Below are 10,119 nucleotides of genomic sequence, written 5' to 3'. Positions count from 1 at the left end.
GCTTCTGCTATACCATTCTTAAGCTTGGAGTTCCTAAATCTTTTGTCGATCAGATAGAAGAATGGTTTTTTCTCATTGGTTCGTAAACTGCAGTAGAGTGTAAAGTTTAGGAGTGTTCAGTTCAGTTCAGTCGCTCAGTCGTGTCCGACTCTTTGCAACCCCATGAATCGCAGCATGCCAGGCCTCCCTGTCCATCACCAACTCCCAGAGTTCACTCAGATTCACGACCATCGAGTCAGTGATGCCATCCAGTCATCTCATTCTCTGTCGTCCCCTTCTCCTCCTGCCCCCAATCCCTCCCAGCATCAAAGTCTTTTCCGATAGGAGTATGGTGATATCTTAATATAATATTCAAATACAGAATTTTCCAAGCACAAATAATAAGCTTCTAAGCATGTACTTTTGTTTAGTAGTACTGATGATTATTAGAAAAATACAATGAAACTGAAACGATCATCATTATATATAATAGGATCACAAGTGTGCTGTGTACAGTAGAGGCCAGCATTAGTGACACTTGTTAGCAAAGCCCTGTTTGAAAATATGAGTCAGAATTATTTTGGTTGTAACCTAATCCCATAAAAGCCAGAAAGGAAATTGAATATACTCAAACAGAGGTGTATCAGACAAGACCTGGGAAAGGAAGAAACAAGGATGGATCCTGGGCCGTTAGCATGGGGAGTCTGTGAGCTGAGAGCAGGTCATCTCTCAGCACCTGTTGCTGTCTGCCAGATTTACTCCATGGCTGTGATTCGGAGGGGGAAGAGAATGCACCAGAATCGTCCATAGGAAGCCACATGGGAGAGACGCTGAGTCGATGATTTAACAAGGTTCGGTATAAGAACCTTCTATTATTTAATGACATTGTTCAAGGGAGTGGTTATGTTACCTGTAGAATTAATATTTTATATCTTCTTTAAAGATCACACACAGTTGAAAGGAATTCAAGATCTTGTCTTGGGCAGTGGTAGAAGGTACATTTTATGGCCAACCTGTATGTAAGCTAACATTGGCTATTGTGCAGTAAGCTAACATGAGCGCATACTTAGCATGTGCAAGCGCTGGGGTATTTTATTCAATACTGTTTGACTTTTTATAATTTAAGCCTCAAAACCTTTTGAGGTGGATAATGGGATCCATTGCTTAGAAAAGAAATAAAAATATTTAGCTTATACTTTCTCTCTTTTCATGAGCCTTGAAAATACTTGTATTTAATCTTCTATGACAGTTTTTAACAATTTTTTCCTCATGTAACGTCTAGTTTAAATACATACAAAGTTTATGTATAAGAAAAAAGTATGTTTTCGAAGAGGCAGTACCCACCTCACCTCTGAAGTTAGAAGCCCAAGCAGAGGTTGGAGGGACTGCGAGTCACGGAAATTTGAATAGCTACAGCTATTATTATTATTTTGAAGAGGCAAGCATCTCTGTGTCAGGGGAGTCTCTTTAACTTGTGGCATTAAGTCATCCTGAAGGAGAGGCATGTTCTCAGCGGTGCCCTCTGTACCTGAAGCAGCCTCAGGCCGTGGGCCGCTTGCGTGGGGGCTGTTAGAGCCACTTTCAGCTCCTCTCCAACCTCCAGTTTCCACTTGCTTCTCTGCAATTCACTCTCTTTTCCTCAGAGCAGGTTTTCCAAGGTACTACCTCAGTCAGGCCTCTACTCTGTTGTACCTTGAATCAGGGTCTGTTTATCTGCCCAGTTTTAAGCACTCTGAAGCCTGGGCATCACCAGACTGAAGTGCCTGCAGCCTCTGCTGCTTCCCTTGGTTTCCTCCTGTAAATTATTGATGAATCTCACTGACCCTTGAGGCACTCACAAGCAAGTACATGTACAATAAAACCGTAGCCATAGAACTTCATGACTCAGGTATCGAACCCAGGTCTCCTGTGTTGCAGGCAGATTCTTTACCATCTGAGCCACTAGGAAGGCTCATAATAAAACCATAGTTTAAAAAAAAAAATCCGAACCAGGGGAAATAATAAAAAAGTTGTAATGGGGAAAACTGTACATGAATTTACACATCGTTTGGTCTGCACGGTTGTGGCTGTATTAAATGTATCTCTGGTTTTTTTTTTTTTTTTTTTTTTTTGCCATGTTGCACAGCATGCAGAATTTTAGTTCCCTGACCAGGAATCGAACCAGTGCCCCCTGCAGTAGGGGCATGAAATCTTACCCACTAGACCACCAGGACAACCCTATCACTGATCTTTTTTAGAGCCTTAACAAAGACGATGAAGTGATTATCTGTTTACGTCTTATTTTCAGGAAGGAGAAAAGATATAAAACCTAACTGTTCTAATAATAGTTTCATAAAAACAATTCTTACATAGGTCTTCATTATGGAAATCACTGAGTGGGACGTAAACAGATTTCTCATTCCTAAGATTCTCTGTGACGTTTCATAGAACTTTTTTGCAGTCAGTTACTAAAAGGCACGTGACAGGAAAACTCGGTGTTTGTCAGTTGGTGAGACAGTATAAGTCAAGTATGTAGCCTTCCAGCCATGGAATCAAGATATGTGCTCCTTGGAAGAAAAGCTATGACAAACCTAGACAGCATGTGAGAATGCAGTGACATCCCTTTGCTGACCAAGGTCCATATAATCCAAGCTGTGGTTTTTCCTGTAATCATGTACAGATGTGAGAATTGGACCATAAAGAAGGCTGAGCGCCGAAGAATTGATGCTTTCGAACTGTGGTGCTGGCCAAGACTCTTAAGAGTCCCTGGGACTGCAAGGAGATCAAACCAGTCAATCCTAATGGAAATCAACCGTGAATATTCATTGGAAGGACCAATACTGAAGCTGAAGCTTCAATACTGTGGCCACCTGATGAGAAGAGCCGACTCATTGGAAAAGACCGTGATGCTGGGAAAGATTGAAGGCAGGAAGAGAAGGAGACGACAGAGAATGAGATGTTTGGATGGCATCACAGACTCCATGGACATGAGTTTCAGCAAACTCAGGTAGATAGTAAAGGACAGGGAAACCTCACGTGCTGCAGTCCATGGGGTCACAAGAGTTGGACGTGACTTAGTAACTGAAAGACAATGTAGTCTTCCAGTATGTTAACTTGACCCAATTGTAGAACTTCAGTAATTTCAGGTGCAAAAGTGTTGGATTACCTGCCCCTAGTCTTAATAGGATTCCTGACATCCAGCACAGTTAGCTCAGTTCACTGAGAAGTTTTATTAAACATAACCATTCAGGGGTTAAAAAAAATACTGATGCGTGGGGCCCACTCAGGCAGAAATTTTGATTTTGGAGTTTTGGAGGGAAGCCTGGGATGTGTGAACCTGGGGTTTTTTCAGTAGCTTTCAGGTGACTCAAGAGCACAACCAAGGTTGAATACTACTGGTCTCAACAAGTAATGGAAAAGTCATTCTTGCCATTAGTTGGCTTAAGCTTGAAATACAAATTCAGGTCCTCTGCTGCACTCCCGGCAAAGCTAACATTTCTTGAGATACTTGGTAAGGAACTAGATGTTGCCATGTCTAAACAGACACCCAGAACGGATACAGCTGTCTTAAGACCTCAAGGGGAGCTGGCTAGTCAGTGGAAGATGACAGAGAAGAGACTTGGGAAGAACCTGGGTCCTTGAGAACAACTGAGCCATGGAACTCACGACTCTTAAAAGATGGCCAACATTCAGATTTCATGTTAGGCCACGTGAAATCATATATTCTCTCTACTGTTTAGACCATTTTCATTTAGGCTTTATGTTAGCTGCAGTCAAAGACAAGCTAATCCACGTGACCCAAAAGTAAACTATTTGTTGATCCAGAGGCCACGAGTCCTCACCCAGCGCTGTCCTCACCTAGACTCTGTTTACCATGTCAGTTCCTGTAGGCGCCACCGTGAGAAACAGTGAGAAACAAGCGTGCTCCCTTCCACAGTCAGCATCTCTGAAATTGGGATACACCTGACAGCTGAAACGCCAGTGCTTTGGCCACCTCATGCGAAGAGTTGACTCATTGGAAAAGACTCTGATGCTGGGAGGGATTGGGAGCAGGAGGAAAAGGGGACGACTGAGGATGAGATGGCTGGATGGATCACCGACTCGATGGACGTGAGTTTGAGTGAACTCCAGGAGTCGGTGATGGACAGGAAGGCCTGGTGTGCTGCAATTCATGAGGTTGCAAAGAGTCGGACACGACTGAGTGAACTGAACTGAACTTATAGCTGATGGAATATCACATTTTCATTGAACATTATTTTTTCTTACTGGTGCATTAAAAATGGTGGCTTTTATTAAGTTACCGACATTTCAGTTTGAAAATGGGGGAGGCAGTATTCTAAGGTGGCTCCCCAAATTTTTGACCCCAGTGTAAACAGCCTGCATAATCGTCTCCATTGAGATCTCTGATCAGCTGGTTCTGAGTTCATCAAAAGAAGATGATTACAGGTGGGCTGTAACTAATCAGATGAATCCTTAAAAAAGACTAGGGCATTCCCAGGTGGCCCTAGTGGTAAAAGAACCCGCCTGCTAATACAGGACACAAGAGGCGTGGGTTCAGTCCCTGGGTCAGGAAGATCCCCTGGAGGAGGGCATGACAGCCCACTCCAGTACTCTTGCCTGGAGAGTCCCATGGACAGAGGAGCCTGGCAGGCTGCAGTCCATGGGTTCAGGAGCTGAACACAGCAGCATGCATGCACTGCCTCTGCCTGGTCTTGGGACTGCAGACCAGAGTTCAGGTGTTACTTTGGGAGGTCTCGATCTTTAACGCTGCCAGGGAGAGAAGAGTGAGATTAGGGAAGTCATTGCCACAAGACATTTTACCCAGATTCAGCTATTTTTTCTTTTTCTTTTTTTTTTCTGGCTGTGCCACATGGCATGTGGGATCTTAGTTCCCCAACCAGTGATCGAACCTATATCCCCTGCATTGGAAGTGCGGAGTCTCAACCACTGGACTTCCAGGGAAGTCCTTTCAGCTGTTTTTCTTGAGTAAAATTCTCTTTGAATTGTAAGCCTTTAATTTCCAGAATTCTGAAAAAAAAATTTAATTTTCACTGTTTTGGTCATTGTCCTCTCATACTTTTTATGAAGCAGTAGATTTCAGAGACCCTTTGTCCTTTCAGGAGGGATGACAACATCCCTTCTGAAGTATTGTTTGACATGGTTTTCTACCATGTCTGCACTTTAGAAATGCTTATCTTTGCCTGGTATGAAGACTGCAGGTGTCCCATCTTCTAGTCTTTTATTTCAGAATCCCCCTTTCCTGCCTGGCGGTCCAGGAACTCATCTTTCCAGCCTGATGTTCCTCATTTCTGAGTGGGTAAGGCCATCACTCCTGCTCCAGATATTTAAACTGCCTCTTTCAGGGGTTCCGCAGAAGTGGCCTTATTTACCATTCATACAAGTCTTAAGTAAATACAAGTTTTGAATCCCAGCTGTATCCTGCACAAAAATATTTTAAATTTATTTGCGTGGATGTATTGCTTGGCAGGTAAGCTTGTTACATAATAATATAAACTGGACTTAATATTGGACTTCCTGAACAAATTCATGATTCAGCTCATATCTGCTGACACACCAGCCTTTCTGTGTACCCAAGGACCGTAAGCCAATTTCAACTTCCTCATGTCGCAGAGCTCAGTTTGGTGAATCCAGATTCAACAGAAACACTCCTTTTTTAGCCAAAGACATATAAAACGGTCCCTTCGGTGTGAAAAGAAGGAAAACCTGGTCCCAGTGAATTCCTGATTGTCTCGGGTGCTGAATGGCTGTCCTTGTGTGGCCGTGAAGGGTTCTATGTTCTCCCCAAGCTGCAGAGGTGATGTGAGCTGCCCCTCAGGAAACAGAAAGCTGCCCAGCCTCCTGCAAGACTGCCATCACCTCTGCTGGGCTGAATTCTTGGGGATGCGCCCTCCAGCTAAATCTGCACAAAAAAAAAAAAGAAGTGACTGACTTTTGAATGGGATATACAGGCCCCTCCAGGTGGGAGACTAGAGGGCAGGATGGGGAAGGGAGCACCCTGGGACAGATGGCGAGGTGGCTGCTCCCCATGGCCTTGGTTCTGGCAGATCTCAGCAAGAGGGCTTCCCTGGTGGCTCAGTGGTAAGGACTCTGCTTGCCAATGCAGGAGACTTGGGTTCAGTCCCTGATCCGGGAAGATCCCACATGCCCTGGGACAACTAAGCCCATGCGCCGCCGCACACGTACCCTAGAGCCCAAGTACCCTAGAGCCTGTCCTCTGCAACGAAAGAAGCCACCACTATGAAAAATCTGCATGCCACAATTAGGGCATAGCCCCCGCTCACTGCAGCTAGAGAAAAACACGCAGCAATGGAGACCCAGCACAGCCAAAAACGAATAAATTTTTTAAAAAAATCTCACAAGGTACCGTGGCTGTAACAAGATTGAGCTGCACGAAGGACCCTCTCTTCTGAGGCCTCACCCAAATTTTCTCTGGTGTCAGGGGTGCCCTTCCTGATATTCTGAAATTGGCACATATTGACTTAGCTGCCCCAAGGCATGTGGGATGCTCCCAGACCAGGGATCGAAGCTGTGTCCCCCACATTTGCAGGTGGATTCTTAACCACTGGATCATCAGGGAAGCCCAACAAGAGTTTTTGAGTCAGTCCTGGGGTGGGGCAGATTTTGTTAAGTACAGAGTTGCTGGACAAGCTGGTGGTCTGGTCTCTGGGAGTGAGCAGGTATTGGAAGTTTATGCTTAGGCAGTTTGTGACGCTCACATCTGAATGGGTGCAGTTTCTGGGTGGTATAAGTCCCGGAGCAGCCTGTTTGGAAAAGCCACAGAAGCTTTGGCTTCTGTTTCCATTCTCAGTTTCCCCGCAAGGCTGGCTGACAGCCGAGCAGTTTTTCCCTTTTACCAAGGAGAAACTGGCCCAATGAGAGGTGGAGCAATCCTAGGAAGTGACCTGTCTGCCTGTCAAGTAGCCAGTAGGTGTGTGTGCAGCAATGCCCATGGACTTGGCAAGGTTGTTTCTCAGGTTCGAGGAAGGCCCTGACTTTCCAGGAACCCTCTGCAGAATTCCCGTCCATTTGTCTTTTGATTCACACACACGTATATATATTGGCCATGCCCCACTTTATAGGGGATCTTAGTTCTCCAACTAGGGCTCAAACCTTTCTCCCCCACACTGGAAGCATGGAGTTGCAGAGTCTTAACCACTGAACCACTAGGGAAGTTCCTCTCACTTTTGATCAAGATTATGAATTGTGTTCCCCTTCTGTGTGTACCAGAAGAGAAGGAAATGCAGGCCTTGCAGTCATTTTTAGGGCAGAACCCAAGTTTATCTGGTCCTTCACTTGCTCCACGAAGCCCCCTGATGTGAGTGACAGCAGTTTCGTTCACTGTAGACCACAGAGGAGGGGCTTCCGAGGCTGCACTGGAAGGGGAAGGGCTTCTTTGCCTCCTGCTGTAGGGATCTTTTTTTCTAATAATAATTTTATTTATTTACTTACAGCTGTGCTGGGCCACAGAGGAGGGGCTTCCGAGGCTGCACTGTAAGGGGAAGGGCTTCTTTGCCTTCTGCTGTAGGAATCTTCTTTTTTTTTTAAATAATTTTATTTATCTGCTTACAGCTGTGCCGGGTCTTCACTGCTGCACAGGCTTTTCACTAGCTGTGGTGCGCGGGCTTCTCTTGTTGAGCATGAGCTCTAGGGCATGTGGGCGGCAGCAGTTGCAGCTTCTGGTCTCTAGAGCCCAAGCTCAGTAATTGTGACCCGCAGGCTGTTGCTCTGCTACGTCGGATCTCCCCAGATCAAGGACTGAACCCATGTCTCCTGCACTGGCAGGCAGATTCGTTACCACTGAGCCACCAGAGAGGTCCTTCTGTAGGAATCTTGCTGGAGAGATGGTGGGGGTGGGGCGGCCAGGTAGGGGCTGTGGGGAAGGAGAGGATGAGGGTTCGGAGAGGAAGTTTTTGGTTCTGCAGACCCTGAGGGGAGAATGGTTTTGATTCTGTGTCCAGTCTTCTAGCCTAATAATCCAGGGTTGGGATTAAGAGTCCAAATTCCTTCCATATCCCTGGAGTCAATGAATTTATGAAATATTTATGAAATATGCTGATTGGGCTGCTTGTTTCAGCTCCGACTGCTGAAATAAGTAGAATTATGTCACTGCTAGTTATAAAATCAACCAACTTCTCTTTTGTAAACAGAAAAAAGACCACAGTGTTTGAAAATTAGCCTCCTGAATGTCCCCAGCGTGACTCTGCATTCACTGCAAGATGGTCTTCTCTCAGTTTAGCAGGAATTTCATGAAGGAGGTGATTGTTTTTATCACTTTTTTAAAAAAATGGAATTTCATCTCAGTACATTGGACTCCAGACACCTGAGGGCTTTCTCTTTTTTTTAAGATTTTAAAATTTATTTTATTTTTGACTGTGGTGGGTCTTCACTGCCGCATGCAGGCTTTCTCTAATTGCAACAATCAGGGGGCTACTATCTGTTCTGATGTGCAGACTTCTCATTGCAGTTTCCTCCGTGTTGCCAGGGAAGCTACCCCAAACTTTGAGACCTACCATTGTAGCCCAGTTTTCCAATGTAAGATATCACTTGTGCGTGTGGGTTTTCTGTTTGGTGTAAAGCAGGTATAAGGAATTCAGTGCGTGCCATCCTCCAACCCATAGCATGATCTCATTGTCAGTGAAGGAGGGATTCCTCGTTTTTCTCTCGCTTTGCATTGTCAGGATAGGTATGCTGGAGTAACAACTCTAAAATCTCTGTGGGACTTCCCTGGTGGTACAGTGGACCACTGCCTGCCAATTCAGGGGCCACGGGTTTGGTTCCAGGTCTGGGAAGATCCCACATGCAGCGGAGCAACTACTGAGCTCGCATGCCTAGAGCCTGTGAGCTGCAGCAAGTGAAGCTACCACTCGCCACAACTACAGAAAACTGGCATACAGCAACGAAGACCCAATGCGACCAAAAATAAATAAATAAAATTTAAAATAAACTCTCTGTGGCTTGGGACCATATTTTGCTCATGCCGCGCACATTATGTGCCAGCAGTTCACCTGCGCTGTTAGGGGGGCCTCCACCTGAGTGGAGATGCCAGCTTGGAGGGGAAAGAACTCTGTAATACTGCGACCCAGCCACAAGGGGGCAGAAGGGCACAGAGGTGGGAGAACAGGCGCCTGCCTGTGCCTGTTGTGTGCTCGTTCAGTCGTGTCCGATTCTTTGCGACTCCAGGGACTGTGGCCCGCCAGGCTCCTCTGTTCATGGTATTTCCCAGGCAAGAATATTGGAGTGGGTTGCCATTTCCTTCTCCAGAGGATCTTCCCGACCCAGGGATCGAACCCGTGTCTCCTGCGTTGGCAGGTGGATTCTTTACCACCGCGCCACCAGGGAAACCAGCCCTAGAGATACAAGGCAAAAATGCACAAAGACAAGCAGGTATTGCTGCAGTATTTTAATAGCAACAGACTAGATAGAAGCCAAATGTCAATCAAGGGTGACTGGTGGAATAAATAATAATATGTCCTCATAAAGCAGCATTTTATAGAAGAACATTCTATCTGGTTCTGTGGATTTGTATTCAGTATATCATTAAGGGGGGAAAAAACCAAGATCAGGGCAAGTGTTGAATTAGTATGCTGTCATTTATCATGTGTTTATATGTTTTTAAATGAAAGGGTAAAATGGAAAAAACTTGATTATGATAGAAGGGGGAAAGAGGGTGAAGGGGACAATGTTAGGATATAGACGTCTTTGATCACTGCTCATTTTGTGGATTTGACTTCATAACCATGTAAATGGTTTACACGACTTTTAAAAATTAAAATGAAAAAAATCTAAAAATGGAAGCAAAACAAAGTGAATAATCCTAACCCTGATTCACGCTTGGGCCATAACCACAGAGCAGGGAACTATTCCAAATTATTTGATTGTACATCCTCAATATCATAAACCATAAGGACAAAAAAAAAATGCAAAAGGAAAACCTTCACTTTTTCAGTAATTTTTTCGTGATAATTTTGGCATTGTTATCCTGAGGGTTTAAAAAGTCCCTGATGCTGGGGAAGACTGAGGGTAGAAGGAGAAGAGTGTGTCACAGGATAGGATGGCTGGATGGCACCACCAATGCAATGGACATAAACTTGGGCAAACTCTGCGAGATGGTGAGGGACTGGGAAGCCTGGCGGGCTGCAG

The sequence above is a fragment of the Capricornis sumatraensis genome, chromosome 1, assembly GCF_032405125.1.
Source record: "Capricornis sumatraensis isolate serow.1 chromosome 1, serow.2, whole genome shotgun sequence".
In the NCBI taxonomy this organism is placed as follows: domain Eukaryota; kingdom Metazoa; phylum Chordata; class Mammalia; order Artiodactyla; family Bovidae; genus Capricornis; species Capricornis sumatraensis.
Note: the sequence above shows the minus strand (reverse complement) of the source record.